Source organism: Camellia sinensis, chromosome 9, assembly GCF_055761805.1.
Source record: "Camellia sinensis isolate YWXY chromosome 9, ASM5576180v1, whole genome shotgun sequence".
In the NCBI taxonomy this organism is placed as follows: domain Eukaryota; kingdom Viridiplantae; phylum Streptophyta; class Magnoliopsida; order Ericales; family Theaceae; genus Camellia; species Camellia sinensis.
Genome location: NC_138969.1, coordinates 13,455,387 through 13,463,662, shown reverse-complemented (window position 1 = coordinate 13,463,662; position 8,276 = coordinate 13,455,387). Strand labels below are relative to the sequence as shown.

Sequence of the window (8,276 nt, the reverse complement as noted above, 5' to 3'; positions counted from 1 at the left end):
AGGGCCACATGCAAGGAAAAGTGGTCGGGGAAACTCTGGGTTTCCCTCTGTTGATGAACATGAAGAACATGAGTGTGAAAACATGAAAAATACGAATGCTTGATCATAATCTGCCATCACAAATCTGGGATTTTCGTGCTATGAGTTTGAAAACATGGACCTGGGTACCCGTACTTGAAATCCTTGCGGAAATAAACACAAAATCATGATTCTTTATGCAAGCTTTCGGATCAAACAAGACTTTCTTGAAGAACACATGAATGCCATTTTCTCTTTCTAAAATCGAGCTTCAAAACGATGCATGGCTTACAAATCATTTTCAATCATGCAATGCAATAACATAAACATAAAGAACGTCATGAGCAGATCAAGAATCTAACCTTAGAACGCGGATTTAACGGTTGGATCTCTAGGAATCAAGCTTGAGGATCTACTTCCTCACTCTAAAACTCTTTCTTCCTCCTAGAGCTTCTCTCTCTACAAGGCAAGTTTATGATACTAAAATGATAGTTTTCTATACCCGGTTCTGGGGTTAACCCTCTGCTGAGGCACGTGGCGGCGACTGATTGGGTTCTACCTGAAAAGGCGACTGACAGACCAGACAAAGCATGGTGGAAGGGTGTTCAACAAGCAAGGCGGTATGGGCTCTCTGCCAGGGCAAGGACATCGGCTAACAACAAGGCGTATCTAACAAGCTACACAGAAAGGCACTCCGGCAAGGGGTGACATCAGCTAACAAAGGACTTCGGCAACTAAGGTGACAATGACCTCGGTTAGGAAGGACAACGCTTGACTAAGCTGTGCCACATCTTGGCCTAGATGCGCCACACCTCGGCCTAGGTCATACCGCTCCAGGACGAGATCACTGGGGTGCAAGGTGACATCTCGGCTAACGTGGTCAAGGCAAGGACTGAGGTCAACAAGGGGTTTCAAGATACTAATACTAGACTAAGGATGACCTCGGCATTGGAATAACATCGGCTAGTATAACTCAAGCAAGGCGTAACCTAGGTTTCGCATTAAGGGAGAAACAAGACAAGCACACTACACTTAGACAAATCACAAGGCTTCAAATCAAGACATGGATCGCATTAGCTCAAGCGAAACAAATCACAACATACACATGCAAGCTAAACAAGTCATAATCTTACAAATGCTCATGAACATGATTAAGATAAAAATGTGGGTTCTTACAGGCACAGAGAGTAATGGATTGGAAAAAGTGAGAAATTTTTTTGAAATATCATTTTTTTTTATCAACATTTATATTCCCACAGTTAAAGTTAATTATCTGCACATAGTAAGAATTTAATAAATTTTATATTCAACACAAGTGTTGTTTGAAAAATCTTGAAAAGTGAAATCCAAAAAATTTTATAAAAACAATTATTAAATATAAAAACTGAAATGAAAGCAATGCTATTTTAAAATTTCAACAAAAAATACAAAAAGGTAAAATGGAAAAAATATTATAAAATAGACTTTTACCAAATCTATTAAAGCTTCTATCATACTAGCAGTACACTTATGCAAATCGTGTGATGATAAAATAAATAAAATAAAAAATATGCTAACTTGTATTAATATATAAAAAGAATACTTTAAAACAAATAGTAATTACAAATTCATTTTATCCAAATGCAAATAAGTAATTCCAAAAATTATTTAAAATAAATATTTCAATGATATAGCGACCCCGGTCTTTTCCCATTTGATTATTGTATCCGGACTTAGGTTCCGTAGATTCTGTCATTGTATAATTGTTGTTGTTGTCCCTTATTTTCTCATTTGGAATTATAGGATGTGTTGGGCAGGTTTGTTTCAGGTTGGTTGGGTTTAGAAACCAAGTGTTGCTGTCCAGGTTTTTGGTTCTTCGCTCGAGCGAGGAGTTGTTCGCTCGAGCGAGAGGTTGCGTTTGATTTGGACCTGTAGCTGTGCATTCTTGGCTCGAGCGAGATTTTCTTCGCTCGAGCGAGTTAGTTTGTTCTTCGCTCGAGCAATAGTTCCTTCGCTCGAGCGTGTGTCAGGTTACAGACCTGTGGGTTTGAGTTCTTCGCTCGATCGAGTTTTCTTTCGCTCGAGCGAGCTTTTGGGTTGTTGGCTCGAGTAAGGCTTCCTTGGCTCGAGCGTTGCTTTTCTGTGTCTGGTCGCTCGAGCGACCATGTCTTCGCTCGAGCGAGCCTGTCCAGTTTATATACACAGCAGCGGGTTTTAATCAGTCTTTTTCATTTTCTTTTGATTCCAAACCCTAGGTCCGACTTCTCTCTCTCCCTACTCACCTTCTTCCATAGATTTGATCCACTTAGGGTGTGTTTCTACCCTAGATCCTTCTTTAAAAAGATAGAGGGAGTCGAGGGCTTTCATTTAATCTGAACATTTGGCGATTTGGAGCACTTTGGTATTTGGGCACTCATCTTTGTCTTCACCATTTGTGTTGTTTTCTTCGAGGTAGGGATTTCCTACTCCATTTTATAGGTTTTGTTCTAAGCTTTGGTAATTTGATATGTTGGGGATACTTTGGTAAATTTTGGGAAAAACCCTAGTTGTATTATTGAATTAATTTGTATAAGTAATTCATGGAATTGGGAAAAGATGGTTAAATTCATGGAATTGGGGAATTCATTGGTTAAAAAGCGTAATTGGGTAATTGGAATCATTTGTCTATTGAATTGTTGACATAGTTATTTTCAGTTTAGAAATAACTGTTTTGGGCTATCGGTGGAGGATAGTCGTGATTGTTGTAGACATTGCATGTGGATTAGGAATAACTAAAACTAATCACATTGGTTAAGTCATTAATTTTGACTATGGCATTGATACAGAAAATACGTGTATTGATTGAGCATTGCATTTGCATACATTGTTTTGTGTGTGGGAGGAGATAGGGGATGTACTCCACGGTTTAGGGGAAGATAGGGGATGGACCTCTAAACCGGATTTTGTTTGGGAGGAGATAGAGGATGGACTCCATTAGCATCACTTTTATGTGTGCTTATTTATATAGAAGTGTTTTATTGATACAGCACTAAAATGTGTATCAATCTGGAAGTATGAAGTGTTTGATTTGAGCTTGAGTCTCATTTGTTTGTTGATATTGGAAGGATGTGAATATGATATATGTGATTCACTGTTATAAGTTTGGCCAGGTTCTGAGCCATGTTGATAAAATTGGAAAGTAAAACGTATCTTTGGCAATAGTGTCATGAGACTGTAAAATGAAGTAATTGATTATTTTGGTTAACCATCTGTTGAATGCTATTGCTTTATTCATTGCTTATATGTGGTTTAGTATATTTCTACTGGGCTGTGGCTCACCCTTTATGGGAACATCATTTTCAGGTTCAGGTGATAAACTACCTCCAAGGACTTAGCTTGGGAGGGTTTGGCTTCTGGATTGAAGAAGACTACCTTTAGTTAATAGTTTTTATTTATTAGTACATGTAAACATTCAAGCCTAGGGCTTTTCTTGTATTGAGATTAGAACTCATATTTTTGAATCCAAGTGTTGGCTTGGAAAGATGTAAGCCTGTAGGGCATTTTATTCGATGTTACATGTAATGCTTTATTTAGTAATACTCTGATGAATGAATTAATAAATTGTCTTCTTTAAATAATGCATGTCAATGATATATAATGGGCTAATTTTGAGGGCGTTACAAATGAAAAAGCTCATCTTGATCAAATGGATAAGGCAACCTTAGAATATTGCAAAAAAGAAATCCAAGTGCTAATTAGATATAAAAATAAAAAATAAAAAATTTAATACAATCAATTTATTTTCTTGGTTTTGTGTTGCATTGTTTGTAATAGAAAATGTTGAGCTTGAAAGAGACAGTTTTTACAGCTTACAAATGAAGACCGTTACAAAACAATTTTTACATTCCTAGACATTGTAAATGGAATGTTATGCCCTTTAATCTAACAAATAATTCAAGTCAATTTCAACATATTATAAATGATATTTTTACACCTTGTATTGGATTCACAATTTTTTTACATCGGAGTTGTATAATTTGGCAACTAAAAACAAATGTTAAATGGACAATCTCTTTCATAGAAGATTTTGTTTGGGTGGTAATAAGCAAAGAAAAAAAAAATCTCATTATCAAAATTTTATTGTTAGTATAGCAATTACAAGTTAATTCATTGATTTAGTCCACCATGGCGTAGACAAAATTATTTTTCTTTACATTATTGGAAATGGATGATTTTATACTACCTCCAAGTTTTATAGAACAACAATATTTATGATCATCATATTTTTGTGAGTCATATTACATCCATGGTTGTGGGGTTCACTCCCAATATGAGTAGGCGATAAAAAATGTTGTAAAAAAAGTGTACTTGTAACATGACGCTATTTTCATATTATTACTCTTTGATAACAAACATTAGTTGTAAGACATATTAAACAAATATAATTTTAACACATAAAGTGATAAATAAATTATCATAAAAAAATATAATCATATTATTATTTTTGTTTATGGAATCAAGAAATCAAAAAAAATCCCATTAACTAAATATAATTTTAATACATAAAAAGATTTTGTTCGAAATATCGGTTGGACTATGTTTAACTGATATGGGATTGATGTCTAGCTCTGCTATCAATATTCAACATCTCAGCAGTGGTGGCTAGCTTTGCCAAATGATACGAATTCCTAAGGCTGTGTTTGGTTGTGACATTTGAGAAGAAATTTAGAAAGAAAAAAATAAAAGTAGATGAAATATGAATAAAATATACTTATATTTTAGTTACAACTCTGCTGTCTCTGGTTTCTTCTAAAGCTGTGTTGTTAACTCTGCTGTCTCTGGTTTTGTGCTGCTACCTCTATTGTAGTGTTTTGTGTATCTGTTGGTCTCTCACTAACAATTACTTGGTTTGATGGCCTCTGCATCATCCCCCCCTTCCCCCTCTTTGTTGATGTCTTTTTCCTTCATTGTAAGGTTTCATTTCATCAATAAAGTTTTCCTTTGTTGTTGATCCAAAAAAAAAATATATATATTTTACTTAATTTCACACATTTTTTTTTTCTTTCCAAATCCCTTCCTAAATCTCTCAACCAAACACAGTCTAAGTAAAACTCACCCTTAAAATCAAACGTATATGCTCTGTTTGATTGGAAAGAAATAAATTATGGAAGTGAAAATGGTAGAAAGTAAAGTGAAAAAAAAGAAAAAGAAAGAAAGTATATTTTCTCGTATAAATTTGATTATGATGAAAATTTTGTAAGAAAATAAGAATTTTAATTATAAGTAACTGCTTTTGTAATTATATTTTTCTATGTTTTTTGCATGAAACTAGAAGCGTAGTTACCCCACACCCCTATTTTAACCTATTTGGGGAGTAGAGTTTTTAGCTAAAAAATTAAAAATTATTATAAGTTTTCACATCACTTTCTTTACTTTTTTACATATTCTTTCATAAAAACCCAACGGCCTTACTAACAAATGCTCCTAGGGTACGAGAAAAAGACAAAAGATATATCACTCTCGAGACATTTATTATTAAATTCCATACACTTTTTTATAAATTTTAAAATACTTTATAATGCTTTTACACTTTTTCAATACACTTTTACTTACTTTTCCAATATTAACAAGTGTCACGGAAGTACTTGTTAGCATTTGCCAAAGTCAAAAAATCAACTAAAATAGTCAATTCTCAAACGATATCACATCATTTAACCTTATTCATATGTAAATTATTATGACATTTGTGGTAACTATGACATTTGCGGGGTTGATTACCACAAATTTCATAATTAAATCCTTTTTCAATCATAACTAAAAGAAATAATAATGAGTCATAACCAAACACCACACAATTTATAGTGAAGACTTTTTGGACCATAACCAAAATCATAATCACAATAGATCATAACCAGAATTATAACTAATATCAAAATAAATCATAATCAAATTATAACTAATACAGTCATAACTAAAACATATGAAAGATATTTTAAAATGGACTATGTATTATAAAATTTCAAACTTTTAGATACTTGTTTTATTGTTTAAAATAACAAAAAACATGAACGTGATAAGTCCAAAAATTAAGATACTAATTTGAGTGTTATTTTCACTTTATACAGGTGACTTGACTGGACCATTTATATTGAGTATCACTACAAAAAATACAGATTTTAGTGGCGTTTGTAAAACGCCGCTAATTATCTCAAAAACTCCGCTAAAACCTTTGGTGACGTTTTTAGTATACGCCGCAGATACGGCCGTCGTTATATGTTTGTGACATTTAAAAAACGCCGTTGTAGACCTTATTGCGACGTTTTAGAAAACGTCATGCTCCAATCACCGGCTGTGATTCCTTCCGGCGAGATGACGTCATATAGACCCTATAGCGGCGTTTTTTACAAAAACGCCACTAAAAGCACTTTTTTTCTTTTTCTTTTTTTTGGAGGGGGGGGGGAATGCAACCTAATGAAATTTTAACCATTCGGCAATAAATATTTTATTTGCTACTAGTTAGAATTCTCCAAACCCTGTTTCAAAAAATACATATATTCAACCAAACACATCAAAATTGAAATTACAAAAATCACAACCAAATTCATATACTCCATCATCATCTCAAAATTTAAAATACTAAGAAAAGAATAAATGTAACAAAAAAAAATGAAATTAGTAGCAAATAAAATATTATTATCATGTTATTATCATGAATACTCAAGAGAAAGTAACCCTTGAGTGTAAAAGCCAATACAGCACATGTTATTATCATGGACCCATATAATTTTAAGACAATACACCGAAAACCAATAGTGATAAAAAAAAAAAAAGGTTAGTCAAGCAAATATCTCCATTTAATGCTCTCCAGACACGTAGTTGTTCCTTGAGAAATATGGACATTGGATCAGGTAGCTACAACAACTCAGAAATAAATAAATAAAAATAGATTAATCTAGTTGTTAAAATTTAGCTCTGGCCTGAAATTTGTATAGTTGTTTTGCCGGTTTTGGATATATGCTCATGTGCTTCACCCTCAAATGAAAACCTGGGAGTCAAATTAAAGAAAAGAAAATCCATCAGAAAAAGCATAACAAATGCAAAGAAAACTCCCTAACACCACAAAACAATTATTTATCTTCTTCCAGAAAACCAATAAAATGGATCCCCAAAAAAAATTGTCATTACCAAAAAATTATAGGGTTAATCACACCGATACCTCCTCAACTATTAAAGAAGACCATATGTTTGCCTCCTTTATACTATGTCAACATTGACATGTAGTATCACCAACCAATAATAAAACTACATATGGGATGGTGAACCCCACTATTCAAATGTAGTAACCCATTCCAACATAATTTTGTAACTACTGCATAGCAGGACTAATCATACTTACATGGTAATTTATAAAGTCGGTGATGGCATGCTATCACCATTGTAGTGAATTTTTTTCTTCCAAGAGAGGAATTTACACGGTTTTATAGTTGAGGGGTTAGACTGTACCGGTTCATAGATGGGGGGAGTAAACCGATATTCGTTCAGTTGAGGGAGTCTTAGTGTAGCTAACCCTATTTTATAACCCGAAACAAATTAAGGTCAAATCATCATAAGATGGATCAGCCAAAGAAATCTCCACAACTTAAGTGAAAATTTCTTGAATTGATGCAAACTGGTAGACATACACAAAAGTCACCCGGACTTGACTGAAAAGAAAAAGCAACATTACCTGAATGTATGAAAAAGCCTGAACAAGTTCACTCAATTCAACATTGAATCAGCACAGTAACTAACTGTATATTGTTCCTAAGAGACAATGGTAGCCTGGTATTCCAGAACCAAATGAGAAAGCCACACTTTCAAGGAAAAAGAATTAGAGAAATAGTTCTTAAAAGGGGTCCAACATACCATGCAACCACCAACTGCTATTGGAACATCTTAGAATATGCTTTTCTCTCCAGATCTCGTCTATCCGAAATCTGTTCCAATTCCAACAATTCAAACCCCAGTAGCTAATAAGCATTTAATGCCATAAAAAATGTTTCAGATTTTATGCAATCATACTAACCTTCTTCTTTGCAGCAGCCAGCTCCTTTTTTATTCCAGCTGAAAGATGCTAGAAACCAAGTCAGTTATCACGTTTCAAACCTCAACTCTATGAAAATTATGAACTCCAAACTATTAAGTATCTAATTTGGTACTTGAAAACAGTCATTCAAATTTCAAAATGACTTTCAGTAAGACCTCAGCCATCTCCCAAAATAGATTAATGTTATGGTAGAATACAAAAAACCCATAAAAAA

The 8,276-nt window shown here is 33.7% G+C and overlaps 1 long non-coding RNA gene across 1 annotated transcript; it reads right to left on the bottom strand.

The window, feature by feature from the left end:
• Positions 1-7,305: 7,305 nt before the first annotated feature.
• LOC114286641 (uncharacterized) lies at positions 7,306-8,072 on the bottom strand. The gene is made up of 3 exons (XR_003637613.2): positions 8,042-8,072; positions 7,882-7,952; positions 7,306-7,797 (listed from the first exon to the last, which is right to left on the bottom strand). It is a non-coding gene; the product is annotated as an uncharacterized LOC114286641 (long non-coding RNA).
• Positions 8,073-8,276: the final 204 nt, after the last annotated feature.